This window comes from Columba livia, chromosome 9 (genome assembly GCF_036013475.1).
Source record: "Columba livia isolate bColLiv1 breed racing homer chromosome 9, bColLiv1.pat.W.v2, whole genome shotgun sequence".
Taxonomy (NCBI): Eukaryota; Metazoa; Chordata; class Aves; order Columbiformes; family Columbidae; genus Columba; species Columba livia.
Window position 1 is genome coordinate 3820624 of NC_088610.1, and position 17086 is coordinate 3837709.

Genomic DNA, 17086 nt, shown 5'->3' on the forward strand with positions numbered 1-17086 from the left:
TTTTTGATGGATGCTCCAATGGTTGTTTCTAGTCCTAATCCAGGACCTTACTGACTTCAGTGTTCATCAGATCAATCCTAAAGAACTTGTGATCACACTATAGCACTAGTTAACAGAGAGGAAACAAGGCCAGGTCATCTCAGGTCAGAGCAGGCTGTAAGGAACAGCAGGTAATGGTTTGTCAGGAAACCCGTAACTTATCCTTAGAGAGGCAAAACAAGTAAAACCTTTCTAGAGAATTTCCAGTCGCATGGAGAAAATAATATTGTTCCTGAACCCTAGGAGTACTAATTTCTTTACTTCTTTCTTGGTATATTCTTAGTCACAGCAATATATATATATATATATATATATATATATATATATATGTGTGTGTGTGTGTGTGTGTGTGTATCTCCACTGTTAGTGCATCTTCTCCTTTCTTGATTAAATAGCGACAGCTGCCATTAAGCTCCTGTAGGCATGACCCAGACTGCCCTTTATATGTGGGTCCAAGCCACGTACGAATTAAAAGAATGATGCAGTGAATTCCAGCTACAAAGGTTTATTTTCTTTTGCAACATCCACAAATAACTCCTCTATTTTAATGAGCTTTTCTCCACTTACACCATACCCAATTAGAGAGCACTTCTTCAGTAAGCTTTACAATTTTGAGGCAGAAAAACCTGAAGTAAAGAGGCTGATAGAGCTGGTATTACTAGAGAAAAGAGTAAGAGCTAATATATGCAGTAGAGCTGCACTATATAGATTACTCTGACATAAGATGATGACTTTTGTGGCTGCATTCTGAAAATAATTGAGTGGTTATACCTATGAAGTATAACTCAGTGTAATTGCTTTGGTTATGATGGAGAGGTGAGGGCCACTGGAAGTTCTCATTTGCAAAAAGTACAATCTGAAGTTATACTTTGTTAGGCTAATGGTAACAATGAAATTACAGTGTTTAAATCCCTGTAGTTATATTAACTTGCCAAAGAGTAACTTCAGCACAAAGCTTCATTTGGGCACATGGGTAATGCAAGACATAGCACAGTTGTCTGCTATTGCTACAAGGATGCACACGTATGCAATTTATACACAAGACTCAAAGCACATAACTAGACACCACATACCAGAATAACAGACATTTGGCCTAATACGTGTTTGTGTCTTAAGTCACCATTTGGATTTCAGGGTTGTAACAAGCTTAGTCCAAATCTTGGGACTTTCCAGAAGACAATTCTGATCTTGATGCAATGCTCACCAACAGCAGAGTCTTTAGGATGAGCTTGGATAAATAACTGGGCACCTTTAAAAAATTCCATGATCCAGTTGACAGCTCAGAGATCTTCAATGAGTTACAGCCTCTGTCACAAAGGCCCGTTACGGCGACTTGCTCCACTTCTGTAACAGATCTCCTACTTCATCCAGTTCTACACAAAAGGCAAACAAACCAGTCTTGAGAAATCTCCCTTCCCCTCCTTTTTCCATGACATGATTATATTATTTAGGCCTTGTTATCAAGTTCGCTTTATCTGTGAATCCTTCCTGCTCTTCAAGGTAATAAAACAAGAGTTTGACATTAATTTTATCACTCTCCACTGAGCTAGGCACCCCCAGAATGCTGCAGCTCAGACGATGGAAGTGCACTTGAGTGAACTTTCTATGATGATAGCTTCAAAAATTTAGACTTCAATTAAAATGTGAATCAGTCAGAGTTTAAATATTATTTGTGGTAAAATTGTTCTGCTAAATGTGAGAGTCCAGGACACTAAACAAAAGAGATCTAGTTATTATGTTGAGTTTTATCTGCATTATTCTGATCAGTACTAAATATAATTTGAGACAAAAAAGCCTGGTGCATTATCAAACTGATACCTTAGTTGATGATTATATTCTCATTATTTTTTTTTTTTAACTAAGCACTGAAAGGAATCCTACAGATTTAGGTGAATAACATCTATTTTATGCTGACAGCAATTTTACATGGCACTTTCTTACTCCTGCAATTTGCTTAATTTGCTTTTAGACTTGCAAGTCCTAGCACATAACTTGCCCTGATTGAAAAAGGAAAAGAACCCTCCCCTGAAACCTAGTTTTAATTTCTTGAATTGTGTTCCAATTAGTCTTCTAGTGCAAATTTTACCGATGCGTTTCTGTGATGATGTTGTTTCTCACATTCCTACACTAAGACAAATTTAAAAGATAGTTAAATAAAAACAATTTGAACTCAAAATGTTGAGACAATCAAAGAATAAAACTAGTAGGTTATAAGAAATACATCAAATGTGATCAGTTTTATAAAGGTCTCATTTGCTGAAGCTGTGAATATTCAAAATAGGTGAGCAAATAATTTATGGGCTGCCTGGGCACCACATGGAGATTCCCAAGGGAGAGCTGGAGGCGTTTTGCCTGGAGCTCCGTGGCCCAGACAGGAGGATACAAATTGTTCCGTCTTTCTGAGACTACGCACACAGGAACAACACAACCCAGGAAAACTCCAGCTGCTCAGCCAAAAAAGTTTGTAAAAGGAGATGCATTTCTGTACACTGCTGTGCACTCATAGTCAGGAAGGTTTACGTGTTTTCAATCTAAGAAGAAGGAGCGTCTGGCTCCAGACAACACTTACCTGGAAATTTCTTGTGGTGTAAAATTGTTCGCAGTGCCACGGCACACGAGGTGCGAACAACTGCCACTGCTCCCCGTTTTTCACTGCAAGTTTTCTCAGGACCACTGACTTTTCACAACCTATTTCCTTCTCCAGTTCCTAAAGCAACACAAACTCTGGTCACAAACACTCGTGTAAGTTAAAGAAATGCAGCTTTTCGTAGCCATAAATAAATCTGTATTCTACCTACAATTTCACAGTTTGCAAAATATATTCCGTAAACACCTGCAAGTCACGAGGCATTGTTATTTGCTTATGTTGTCTTCCTGTGCTACCCTAAACACTTAATTAAAAAAAAAATACATTAAAACTAGTTCAGGACCAATTATCCTCCGTGACATTCTAATTTTCCGCTCTTTACTTTTTCCTTCCCTTAAGGCCGGACACAAGAGCCATGTCCCCAGCTGGGGAGGGCTGGAGACAGCTCTTGCAGAGCCCATGAGCAGATTCTGGGTGCTGGCCAAAGGTAGCATCACCGCCAGCAAGTTGCTCTTTCCCCCGGCACCTGCTTTGCTGCCTCTCCAGTGCTTCCATCCCTTGCCAGCCAAAGGAACAGAGACCAGCCACCAAACCCAATCCCCAACAGCCATATGGCTGCACAACACACCAGAGCACGGCCACTGCATTAACCCCCAGAGAATCATCTTTTAAAGGAATAAATGGCACCGTACTGTCACAAATATATATTGGGTTCCCATAAACAAGCACAGCTACAGGGTGCTATAGTGCAGCTGTTTTTCCAGACTCATTTTCCTGAGCTGCACATAATTAATGTGAATTTCATTAACAGCCGAGGCAAAGCCGCCACGTGAGTAACGGCTGAGAGAACTGGACTGGTTCAGCATTGAGAAAAGGAGGCTTGGGGAGACCTCAGCACCATGTTCCAGTACTTAAAGGGTGGCTACAAAGCAGATGGCGACTCCCTTTTTACAAGCGGTCCCATAGAAAAGATGAGGGGTAATGGGTACAAGTTGCTCCTGGGGAAATTCCGATTGGACACAAGAGGGAAATTTTTCATGAAAAGAACAATCAGCCATTGGAATAATCTCCCCAGGGAAGTGGTGGATTTCCCAACATCGGATACTTAAGATTCAGCAGAACAAGGTGCTGGGCCAGCTTGTCTAGACTGGGCTTTTGCCAAGAAACATTGAACCAGATGATCCTTGTTGTCCTGTCCCACCTGGTATTCTATGATTCTACTGAAAAAAAAAAATTAAGCTCAGTGAAAAAGTGATGGCAATTCAGTTCTCATAACACTAAACCATCATTTAGCCTGAAAAACTGTGAACAGCAGCCCCCTGCAGACATCGGTTAGGCCCTCATCTTGTGAGAACAGACTAACAATGCTCTGTCTAAAAGCAAAACTGTCAAAAGACAGCGAAGATGGCTGCAGAGAATGACCCTGCAATTCTAAAACATGTAATTAAACCAGAAGTCATTAGCACTCTGATGGCTGTACAGTGATTCATGTGGGACTAGTTCACGGTCCAAGTGCAGCTCCTAAGGATCAGGTATCCAAGTCCTGAGACTCTAGTCAGGCCTCGGAAGGTCTGGGTTAGAGCCGCAGCCTCGGTGGTTGGGGACAGATGCCTCGAGGGTCCTGTGTCCAATGTCACCACGGGCAGAAACCTCTTCCCTAATGGCTGCTGCTTTGCTGCTCTTACTAGAGCAAAAACCACTTTAAACTACTACAAAAAACCCTACTTCACCACAATGACTACTTATGTCAGCAGGCAACTGCCTGCAGGTGCCAGGGTTGCAAAAACAGGGCTTTTGTTTTTTCTTGGAATTATACACGCTACTGGGCCAAAATTTCACAGAGTCACAGAATCAACTGGGTTGGAAAAGACCTCAGAGATCATCAAGTCCAACCCTTGGTCCAACTCCAGTCCATTCATTAGATCCCAGGGCAGGTGAGTCCACCACCTCCCTGGGCAGCCATTCCAATGCCTGATCACTCTTCTGTAAAGAATTTCTTTCTAATATCCAGCCTAAATTTCACCAAATTTTCCTCAAATTTCTGCCAATTTAGCAGTAAACCACTCTGAGAAATGTAAAGGTATCATATAGCATACACTTAAAACTAAAGCATGCTTTTATGTAAACTCCTGGGTCTAAGTGTATGATCTGTAACCCTCAGAGAAGCGCAAAGCAGAGTCAATCAGAAATACTGTTCCTCAGCACAGCACTGCCTTAAGAATTTTTCTTTCCTTTTTTAAAATTCAGTACTGTGCCTAAGTGACAACAGAGCAGTTGGACAGAAGAAGAACCATAAGATGACTTGATTTTGGTTAAATATCCTACTTCTTAGCCACACAGCCTCCCAACGTGCTGGATCACTGAGTATTTTTATCCCTCCTACCCAGTGTGTTCAGACACAACAGCATGGTAAGAATTGTGGAGCACACACTGGAAAGGGTAAGAAAGAGATTTCAATCTCTCTCCCACCAGTTATTCACTAGACCCTAGGGCTACATAAAAATAATAATAAAAAATAATTCTCAGGAAAATAAAATTACCATTATTTATTTAGCTTAGAGTGCTGGGTGCTTTCCTAAAACGCTAGAAGGAGATGCACCTTTCAGCAACCCTCCCTCAGGTCTTCCTATGCCATCCTCAGAGATTTAACTTCTCAATAATCCTCTTTTAAATATGGAAATGGAATGACAGACTTTAAACCAGACACACAAAGGTAATCAACACTATGTTTGGTACAATGACAACAGCAAGAATCTATTTTGTTCGTTTTTTCCCCTGAAAGAACTGAAGCCAGCCGTACAATAGCAATATTCCAGATGGCTGTAGAAAATACTCCGTCTTTTTCAACAAAATGTTGATCATGATCCAAAAGGCAGAAAAAAGTGATTTTGATGGACACGTATGTCTTTCTGCAATGTGACACATCCTACAAAGTGGAAGAAGAAGAAAAGCAATCTCATTTACAAAGGAGTCTGAGCTTAGGATGCAATTTGGAAGATTAGAATGAGGAAACATATAATCGACAAGACTAGTAATTAGAAATGATTTATTGCCTTCCCTAGTTAAGCCTATTATTAACATAGAATATTTTCCTACACTTACTACTCCTAACTTATATAAAATCTCAATTATTTGTGTCTTTTGTTTTTTACAAAAATTTCGAGACAACTGTTTTAATAACTTCCACTTCACTAAGAATCTGTTAGCTGTATTTACTCACTAAAAATCTTTCATGAAGCTAGCAACTAGCAAGGAATTTCAAAAACTAAACTTTATTCCACAGTGAAAAGCAATCAACTATTATCTCCGTGTCTGCATTTTCTGTGCTACCAAAGAAAGTGTTTCACAAAACAACGGTGCATCTCATCACACTTTGACAGCAAAGCTTAATTCTTCCTGACACTTGTCCCAGGGTAAATTTTTCAAGAGATGTTGCCTTAATTTTAAAACTGACTTTTAATGATACTCAGATTTCAAAAGGCTGGATTTTAAATGTACCAAATTCCTGGTGTGACTTGGAATGAAAACGCACAGGCAACAGGGTTAAGAAAACAAGCAAAGCACAGAATTCCTTTGCTTTGTCCATTGAGGTCCCTAGCAGAAAGATGTCACAACATCATAATCAACTAGGATTTTTTTCCTCAGAAAAATATCATCTTCCATTTCTCTGGCTGCACAAGGATACCTGCATTCAATTCCTTTCTTACCCAAAAGAGATTCAAGTCTATATCACTTTTTGACAGGTCGTAACCTCTCAGTCCTAAGCAACCACCAACTGGAGCTTATTCTGTTGTAACAGTAACTCTCAAAGCTAAGCAATTTTACAGGAAATAGTTAAATGTTCAATCAGTTAAAATAAGAAAGCAAACACGAGCAGAATTCTCTAGCATGATGTTTATGATACTTTTATGAGTGGTGACACCAATACCAGAAGTCACTGTATCAAGTATTAAACACTTACCTGAAAACACGACTCTCTCACAACCTTAAGATTTTCTCTGAAATACCTGAGACTGACTTCATGACTGTTTTTCTCCAGCTTATGTCAGCACAACTTCACCGATTTCAACTGAACCAAGCCCAAAGCTATTTTTTCCAGCCAGAGTCCCCTGACAGCTCCATCAGCACAAGAGCAGGTATTTTCCACTTCTGCACAGTGGTAGTTTTCTGATTTTTTAATGGTAGTGCAGTCGTTTTGTTGGCTGCGTAAATACAAATGGTGTGATGCAAGCTACGTACCAAGTTCTGCCCATGATATACTCAATTATAGAGGTTTTTGCCTTAAATCATTTGAACGATAAATGCTACCTGTTACTGACTTGCCATTCCTTTCTGCTTAAATTGTCCTGTGCTCCTTTATTAGCCTGTAACGAGTGGCTGAAATAAGAAAGTGCTGGTAGTGAAAGCATTGATACTGCGTTTGAACGCACATTCTCCACTACTTCTGCCTAGAATACCTTCCAGAAATGAAAACTCATTTCCTTTGTCACAAGCGATCACAACTAAATATGAGAAAACTTAGTTCTTAAGAGTAATTTTTCCTTTTCCTTATCATTTTTCTCTTTCATCAGTGTAAGAAGGCTGCAAATCAACATCATTTACACTGCAATATTAAACTGATGCATTTCATTTTTGGTCAGATCCTGCCAATTTCCATTGATTTTCAGGCTGATTTTCTTTCTGAGGACTTGAGGGACTTAACAGTAAAGTGCTGTTTAGGTTTAATGTCAAGTTGGCATCTTTAGAGGTGTATTTCAAAGCAGTTTAAGAAATGTATTTGTTCAGCTGCTGCAGAAATTCATATCTTGGTCAACCCCACATCTTTCTGGGCATCACATCACACTTTTTGGCCATTGTCAGCTCAGTTCAGCCAACCCCTGCTTCAACCTCAGAGTTAAGAACTCTTAAGTGTCACCTACTTATTCTCTAGACAAAACCCCTTATTTTTAAATATTTCTTAATATAAAGCAATTTACTTAAAAACCAGAAATAATGGCTGAAACAGCCTAAAAGCTATGAAAAAACAATGACGGTGCAGTGACTTACCTGAGTTAACAGTATCTTAAAATGAGTTTTGACTCAGTTCACTGAAAATTATCCCAAGTTCCCAGATGGCACCAAAATATATGATTAAATTACTAACCAACACATGCAACAATGTCAAGAGAAGGACCTAGGCCAACATTTGTAATGAAGTTGAGAGAGGTATCTGCTCACTCTCTCCCTCTTCCAAACTCTGACTCAAAAGGGAAAATAAAAAGACGGGGAAAATAGTGTTTGACACAAATGGTGACTGTTTCACGGGAAGATGCCACTGTCACCTCCCTCCTTAGTTCTCCTCCCTCTATACTTTCAGTCTACACAGCAGCAAAGACAAGAAAACAGAGGATGGTAACAGGACTTATCATCAAACTTACCTAAGGGGAAATCTCAGCACTTCATGAGATAAGATAACAACTCCTAAACTAATTGCACGACACAGTGATCAATTTAACTTTTAATTTTCAGTTTGAAAATTAGATATGCTATACCATGATATCATTTCAGATCAGGTACAGAATTTCAGATTGTTGTTATTTACTCTAAATAAATCAAGATCTATCATCACACATAGAAATAAATTTTGCTATTGTTCCCATTTTGCGCTTTGAGCTTAAAAACCCAACATGTTTAAAAGGATCAGAAGAAGCAGTACCCTTTTTTTTTTCTTTTTAATAGAAAAATTGATGTTGACAGAAAAGAACCAATCTGCTCTCAGGACCAGATAGAAGAATGTGAAGCTCAAAAACTCATCACTTTTTCAATCATGTCAGCCATTCTAATTAAAAAATTACTGCCTCTCCCTACAAACCCTGCATCCCTGGTCGTCTTCTTCTTGGGGTACATAAAAAGTATGATTTTCATCCACACATGTTTACCATACATAACCCATATGCTCTAACCCTGCAATACCATCTCTTTCCACTGGTCCCAAACCCCCCTTGGCATGACCCACACGTCTCTGAGCTGCTCCGAGATCACCTCCCTACCTCTCACAATAAATTTGCTCACCTTTCCGTCTAACAGACACGACGTCCCTACAGCACTCACAAAAACAGCGAGGATGAAACAACACCAGCAGAAACAGCAGCAGCTGGGATTAGCATGGGGCAGCACCACATGAACTGTCCCTTTCTATGAAGTTCTCCATCAGTTATCAGGGTTGAAACATGCGCTCGGTGTCTAGAGGGGAAAAAAATTACTCATTCCACTTTGTCATTAGAGAGTTCTTGAAGATAACGGTGGAACCACGAAATACAATAGAAGTGCTTCTTTCCCACTGTGTCTCATGGCCTGAATGACTCTAGGATGATAAGAATCAGTAAGGAATTTATTAATTTGAAAACCTTCTTGCTATTCCTTACATGGACATAAATACAGAAGCCATTCCTGCAGCATAGCCTTTTCCACATTAAAGATTTGACAATGCACTCAAGATTTTGCAAGAAAATAGCTAAAAATGTTTAAATAATGTTTAAACTACTACATACTAAAGTTAACAAGTAAACTTTTACATTCTGCTCTACCCCATAGCAAGTGCATATTTTCATAGATAAGTCAATTATTTTTAAATTGCAGATCTAAAAGCATTCAACAAATCATACCTCTGTTTTTAGCCAGTAATCAGTTCTAGGAAATATCTCTACACCCATGCACTACAATCAAATACTAATAAAAGATAATTATCTGAGTCTCAAATGTCAGGAGGTCATATTTCTCTTTTCCAATCTAAAATATGCGTTGTTTTTAAATTTAAGGCTCTTAAATACAGTTAAGATCATCTATACTTGTGGGGTGTCTTTCTGCAAGCAGTTATAAGTTATTACAGATTGCACGTACACAAAGCCAAAAAAAGGATAATATAAAAATATCTGAAAGTGTATAATATACATAACTGCGATTCAGCGAGCGCAACGTTGAAAAAGAATGAGGCATTAAAACATTTGTGTCATGAATTAATGCATTCATTAAATAAAGTAACTTGAACCTTCACAAAGATTTTCCTGAGAACATTATTAACTGTATCAGTACCTCATTTGCAATTCCCTCCAAGCAGCCAAGGTTTATTGTTTGGCAACAAAGCACAGATGTTTTACATGTCAAACCCTTGAGTTTAAGAAAGGTTACGCTGGTTGTTGAAGGTCTTAACTGAGCATTTAACTCTATTAGCACCCTGCACAACTGGTTAACCTGATCCCACATGAGATAAAATGTGTTAGACAAATGTAGTTAAGCAGCGTAACTACACACCATGTGTCAATAATGAAGTAATTGCTGCTGCTAAAGAACTACCTCACGAGTTTTCCAATGCTGGCAGGCTACAAGCCATCACTGTCAAAATGACTTTTCTCCTGGGTGGCCGGTTGGTGGTGGTTCAGCACAGATTCCCCTTTCTTGACAAATGACAACTGCTCAAGCTGTGATTTTCTTTCTGCTCATTTTCTTTTCTAGGTGGCTCTATTCCCAGCGCTCAAATGTGATTCAGCTTCATAGCCAGGCTGGTTATATTTCTTCTAGAGATTGCAATTATATTTCTAAACTATTTTTTGTGTTGCTGTGAGAATCAAACAAAAGGGGAAAAAGAATTAAAGTTTCAATGAAGAAAATTTCCATAATATGTGGTGGCTGTCACAATCTTGCTGATAGAAATAATTACTCCTCCTGATGCAACTACGCTAAACCGCCAAGAAATGTGGATAAAAACCTCTTACCCATCTGTGCAAAGCTCTTTCGTAAATGCGTGTGTCAGAAGAGCTAAATACAGAGATCAACATGCCCCAGGATACACAGCAGGACACACATCCCGAAGCAATAGGCCCCTGTTCCTCAGTCCCCAAGACCGGGAAGGTATCAGCTCTTTTCAACAGCAGTGAGGGAAGGCTACAAAGGGTACATTGTGATTTTTGGGTAACTTTGTGTTTGGCCTTCATGTGATCCACAAGATTATGCATTCTAATCCACATTTTTGGCTGACAAACTGGAAGTACCAAAAAAAACATAAGTGCAAGCTGCTGTAGCATGAGCTAATGATATTTTTCTGAGGAGAGAGAAAACCACATCATTTGCAGACAACAGATAAAACACATCACTGTTGTGACTGCAGTGGTGAATAAGAAAATAAAATAATAAAGACCATTTCCAGTGATGGTGTGGTTCTGCTCTTACCCAAACACCAGCCTGGAGAACACGAGGCTGAGGGGAGACCTTCTCTTTCTCTGCAACTGCCCGAAAGGAGGTTGGAGCATGGAGGGTGTTGGTCTCTTCTCCAATATAACAACGAACAGGACAAGATGCAATGGTCTCAAGTTGCACCAGGGAAGGTTTAGATTGGATACTGTGAAAAATTTCTTAACAGAAAGGATTGTTGGGCATTGGAATAGGCTGCCCAGGGCAGTGGTGGAGTCACCATCCCTGGAGGGGTTGAACAGACGTGGAGACGAGGTTTAGAGACATGGGTTAGAGGTGGAATTGGCAGTTCTGGGTTAACGGTTGGACTTGATCTTAAAGATCTCCTCCAACCAAAATGATTCTATGATTACCAGGCGCATCCCTTCAATCCCCAGCACTTTAGGATACAGCTACCACAACACAGAGATTGCAGCTTGGATGGAGACACCTGAGCATCGCTGAGCTGGCTGTCTCAGGTACTTGTAACAGGATCTCGAAACCTGCCTGAAAGCAAAGTAAATAAGCAACTAGGCAGCAGCTGCTGTGGAACTTTTTGAGCAAAGCTAAATGTAGGTAATGAGCTCAAAGTTAACTCAGGTGGTAGTCACTGAAATGTGGCTATTTCTCTGTGGACACCTAAGGGAGTGCTGCTGGGTATTCATACAGACATCACAGCCAAAGAGCGGTGCAAAAATATTAGCAGAAACATAGTTATTGTAATCTGCTCTGTTGCTAAAACCTAATCAAAGTAATATCCACTGTTAAACCGCTCTGTAACAACAGTGTTGCCAAGGTACAGACTGTATCCCAAGTTAGTAGAAAACTTCCATATTGACAACTCTAAAAAGCCAGTCTATTCTGGAAACTTCCGTACCAACCTAAGCAAAATTATCTTCCCTATTAAATACAGCCCAACAACCACTTGCTAGGACCAACCATTCCGGGAGCACAGACTCCTCGCACCACGCCTGACCACTTCTGGTCAGTGACTGTGAGTTTGGATAAACAGTGACTGAATTACAATAAATCTGTATCCACGGCAGGCGCAAACTCACTGAGAGGTTGCGATTTCAAAGGAATTCCTTAATTTCTCTCAAATAAAGGAAGATTTAAAATTGGATAATAAACTCCTCAAACAATAGGTTAAATATAAAACAGCGGAACTTTTCTCATGGCACACTAAAAATTATCCCCAACTCTGGTCTCAAGAGTGGGAATTGTCCACAATTTGCAGATTGCCAGCTCTTGGGTTTGGGAAGAATTCAAAAGCAGTCATGAGTTTGTAATAAATGAGAACGTACAACGAAAAGCATTTACACAGCTCTGCAGCTAACAAAGGGAGAAAATTATTTAGCTGGCCTGCACCATCTATTCACAGTGATTAGATTCATTACATGGGCGCCACTCCCAATAATTTTAATTCCACCACTGTCAACATGAGTTCTTCAAAGCCGCGCAGGAGATAATGACGACTTTATTGGACCTGTTGGCCACTTTGTTACATACAGCTGTGTTCTTCCTTTCTAGGGCAATTAAGGGATTTTGTGGTGCTATTTCCGAGCATGATACAGCAAGAAAGTCACACCGATCGAAATCTCCAAGTTGCTCAGGTTGCATTTCAATCCTGTAACTTAGAGGATGCTGCCACCAAGAGTTTTGAAGACATAAATGGCATCCTGACAGCTGTTGTCAGCGAGGACAATGAAAATTGGCAGATTTAGCCAAGTATGAAGCATGACAAATTGCAGGAAAGCAAAAGCAAGGCAGCACTTCGCTCAGTGCAGGACTGAGATGACATTTGCTGGGAAGCTTGTGGGAATTCTTCAGACAGTCTACAAGATGTGCTAAATGTTACTTGCATTATAACAAATCATAAGGTATTGACTGCAAAATCATTTCCCTTTAATGAAGGCTTCTTGAGGTAAAAAGAAAATAAAATATCAGAGTCAATTAAAAGACTGAAACTACAAATATGTTGTGCTTTACATATCTCTGAAGCATGAAGAACTTAACAGAGTGTATATAATAAAAACGAACAGCAAAGCTGCTGCAGCTTATCAGATTGACAGTATTTTTGAGTTTATGGCATGCTTAGGAGATTCCCACTCCCCCTTTTACATCTACACTAGTGGTACGCTTTCCAAAAACATGTTATTCTGCATGAAAAAATATAACCTATGTATATCTGTTGTTTCTTACCACTGGAGTGGAATAGTCTCTTGTTTTCCTCTCCAAAAGCAATCTATCTTCACTGCATTGATGTTTTACAAAATAGTTGAAACCATGACCAACATTTGCTTAACATCAATACAAGTTCTTCATTATTATTTTTGACAGATTTTGGGGGTCTTTTACTAAAAGGTTTATTTTTCCTGTTGATTAGCTTTTATAATATTTGGGTTCAGTTGCTTTAGAATCTGAGTGTAATTCTGATTTTTCACTGCTCTGAAAAACAAAACCAAAAACACAACACTCCTATCTTTTTAAGTACTACCTGTCATCCCAACGGAACTCCGCAAACTGCTGTTAAAGATGTATTAATTCTCTTTCAAAATAATACTGTCTCTCAGAGTAAATATAACTACATTTTAAGCATAAGGAATTAAAGCGACAGTTTGTTTCAGTACTGTAACAGAATCCAGCACACGACATAAAAAATTTAGCTGCTATGCAGGGAAGAAATAGCAGCACAATAAGACAGACTTCACGGTCCTGGAAGCAATCTGTGTGACTCCATCTGCCTGACCTTTGACAACAGAGAAACTTTGAGAACAGCCTGTTGCACAATTTGTTAAGTCTTCTGGGCACGTGGCATCCTCAAGGACACATCGTTCCCATTTGCAGAGCTGCATCGTTATCGTTTTAAGGACACTCATTCAATCCAACTCCAGGCACCACACTTTGCTCGCCTCTTAAGTCTCCGCGGGCTTCCTTACTAAGAGTGGAGAGCAACAGGGTTTTTTGAAAAGGTTATTCTGAATAATAGCCTATTCGAGGCATGTGGACTGCTTCTGGAGACACCTAATTTCACCTCATTTCTACAGGGGAAATCCCAGAGAGACCAGCCAGCTACATTAAAGGCCTAAGGTAGGCGATGTAAAGATTGATTGCCTGCACTCCCAGCATCTACGTGCTCCTTCTCATCCTGTCTTTATTTTTTATCTATTATCTAAGTCCCTAAAGGTAAAAAATCATTGACGTCGCATTGGTAACAATGCTGTGCTATTTTTCATGATTTTCCAGAGGCACTATCTCTGAAATTCCTTTTTTTTTTCTTAATGATTTGACTATCATGCAACTCATATAGAGATAACTGAGAGAAACAGCATGGACCAGCCACAGTTAAACCTGAGGGCTGACTAAGCCTCCTACATTATGTCACTCTCCTGGCCCCTCTGTGGCAAGAAGGACAATTAGAGCACAATAAGTGACATATCTAATTAGATACCATGCTTTTCTGAGTTACACAAGTGACCCCTAACACCTCGGCTAACCAGGTAAAAAACTTTACTCTTAATTTGGATGTTTGTTCTTTCTTATTAGGTAAATTATCATTAACTTCATCCTGGTTAATGGTGGATATGAAAAAAAAGAAATATTTTTTTCCTTCTCTTTCATATTTTATAATAAAATAGTTTAAAATTACTAAGGACCAGCTGATATTTGTAGTTTGGATGAAAGCCTGACTCAGAAACACTGAGAATGCACAGCACTCACAGAGGAAATTGAGTCACGTACATAGGAGTCAATATATGGATTTCAAAGTATAAATTTTAGTATTTATGTCTGAGCACACATTTTAGCCCGATGCTCTGCATACATTGGTCATTTTTTAAAGCATAAATTACCGCAATGTGTTACACCTACCTCACTATAATTTACAATCTAAGCAGCCTCAAAGTCCGCTCAATAGCTTTTGATCCAAATGTAAATTCAACGTTTCTCAACAGTCAACAAGACAGAGAACTCTGCTCCAAATCTGGCCAGGCAATAACAAGGCTTAACCAAGGCTGGGACACACAGCCCTGCGAAGAGCTTCCGCAAACTGAAAATACCACGAGAACAGCCATGGGCAGGGAAGTGACAGCCAGTTGTAGTCTCCCAGCTCCAACAAGTAGTTCATGTAATTTAACATGAGAGAATTCAGAGTAATGAGGACAAGGGCCAAGCCTGAGGAGAAGGAGGAGGTTACTGAGTGGTCAGTGGGTTTCATATATTTTGGAAAAGCTTCCCCAAATGAATTATGTGGTTTCCCCCATTGCAGGGAGAACCAAAGCAGAGGCAGGGATGCTTTTAGTTACAGAGGGTGCCACCAATTCCAGCACTTCTTTCCTTATAAATTACCCATCATCCAGTTCAGCCATAGTATGTTGCATGGCAATCTGCTAACCAGGTTGCTTTGTTCAAATGCACTTCAGATAAAGGTGTTTGAGCTGCTTCACATACTTTCACATTTCTCTGCTATAGCAGAAAAAAAAACATTACAGGGAGGTCAGTAGACTCTTGCAGAATGAAACTAACCCTGTTGTGAGATGGGTCCCAGGCAAATTGTCCTCCAAACAGCCCCTTCTCCATTGTCCTGGTCACACAGACACAACTGCAGACATCACATGGTTCGAGGTAGCTGGATCCAAAGAAGAGAGAAAGCAAAAGACTTAGAATCAAGACTTTTAATGTTATAGATATGTAATTTTCTACTTTTGAATATCACCTAAAAGAGGAGCTTAGCATAACCAAAATCAGATTGTTTCATATTCAACAGCCGTAATCACTGTAGCTGAAGGGATGCGTTGGATTAGGTTGGGCAGATGTTGGGGTGTGATCGTGGTCATTTGGAAAGACCCCTCCTTAGAAGTCACCAACAACCTACCAGAGTTTGAGATCATGGTGTGGATCCTAATTAATGTAACCTGTAGAAACACCAGAGAAGAAACTGTTATAAAAACAAGCCACACAACAGGCTTTGTTTCACCCCAAAAAAGAAAAAAATAAATCTGGAAATGTTTAACAAATTTTTATCCAGCTTTCTACTCTTCACATACAAATAATGTTGTTTCCCCAAGAGACTCAGAGGCATTTGCAAGCTCTTCTGTACATGAGAAGAAAAAACAGAGCAAGACATTCAATATTTTTGATGAAAGAGAATTAAAAAGGAAATCTAAAATCCCTAATGTTGTCCTCCATGTCAAAAAGGAATACTTTTGTCTTCATGAAAAGATTAGAACAACAAAAAGAAAATATTCTAAGTCCCAATCTCTTAGGCCTTTCAAACCTGAGATGGTGAGAAATAAACTTTTTGTAAGAAGTGGGAAAAAAGTCCTTGCTACATGTCAAAATTCATCTGCAGCTCAGGAGTGACCTGTTCTCTCTTTGTGCTGCTAGAAAACACTCAAGGTTCTCATTTAGTATTTTTTATTATTAAGCATGAGCTTTAAGTCCAGCTCTGTACCCTGTTTGTGTTACTGAAAACTGGGTAAAAATCTACCAATTTGGTGATTCCACCATGGAAGTGCCAGCAGTAAGTCCCAGCTTTCATGGCAGACGGTATCAATATTATCATTTGAGTCCCTTCTGCTGAGACGAATCCTTCATTGGTAGAGAAGAACAAAATCTACGTCTCATTAAAGCCTCCTGCTCTTAAGGATAAGATTTGCCACTTTTAACCAGTTATTATTTCCAGGGACTTATCCTCCACAGTTTTCTCTGCTTTATATCCTGAGTTCATGGCAAAAGCAATAGAAACCAGGGGAACTACTCTGACAAACACTGAAGTTTAAAAAAATACGTGATTGTGAAAGAACAATTACACCTTCCCATGGCATAAAAGCACAACAGCGTGATTGCAGAGTGGTTGGCTTCCCAATTCAAATCCATACCACTGTTTTCTTGAAAATACAATACTTTTAAAACTTGCTTTTTCCTTCCTCTCCCTCTTTTTCTTTACTAATGTGGGCACACTCTGAAAGTCCTTATATTATGAGACATCCTCTTTCTCCCTTTGATCATAACAATTCAGAGAAGCACTCCTCCTAAACGAGGAAAATGAGAAAAGAACAAGAACAGCTGCTAAAACCAAAAAAATAATTAAAAAGTAACACTTCTTCCCATGTAGGATCATTATTCTCCTTTCACCACGCAGCCCTGCTGACCTTTGCAGGGTCACACTGAGCAGCACACCGGGCGTATCTATGGTAGTTCAAAAATAGCATTACAGTGGAGGTAATTGAATGGAATTAGGGTGAATTTTGACTT

The 17086-nt window shown here is 39.5% G+C and overlaps 1 long non-coding RNA gene across 1 annotated transcript in view; it reads right to left on the minus strand.

Moving 5' to 3' along the window:
* Positions 1–395: 395 nt before the first annotated feature.
* Positions 396–17086, minus strand: part of LOC110355228 (uncharacterized) — a 78867-nt gene continuing 62176 nt past the window's right edge. Inside the window, exons 8-11 of the long non-coding RNA XR_010474609.1 lie at positions 15705–15744; positions 15356–15458; positions 2609–2746; positions 396–1412 (exon numbers count right to left, since the gene is read on the minus strand). This is a non-coding gene — a long non-coding RNA (uncharacterized LOC110355228). The remainder of the gene's footprint in view (positions 1413–2608; positions 2747–15355; positions 15459–15704; positions 15745–17086) is intronic.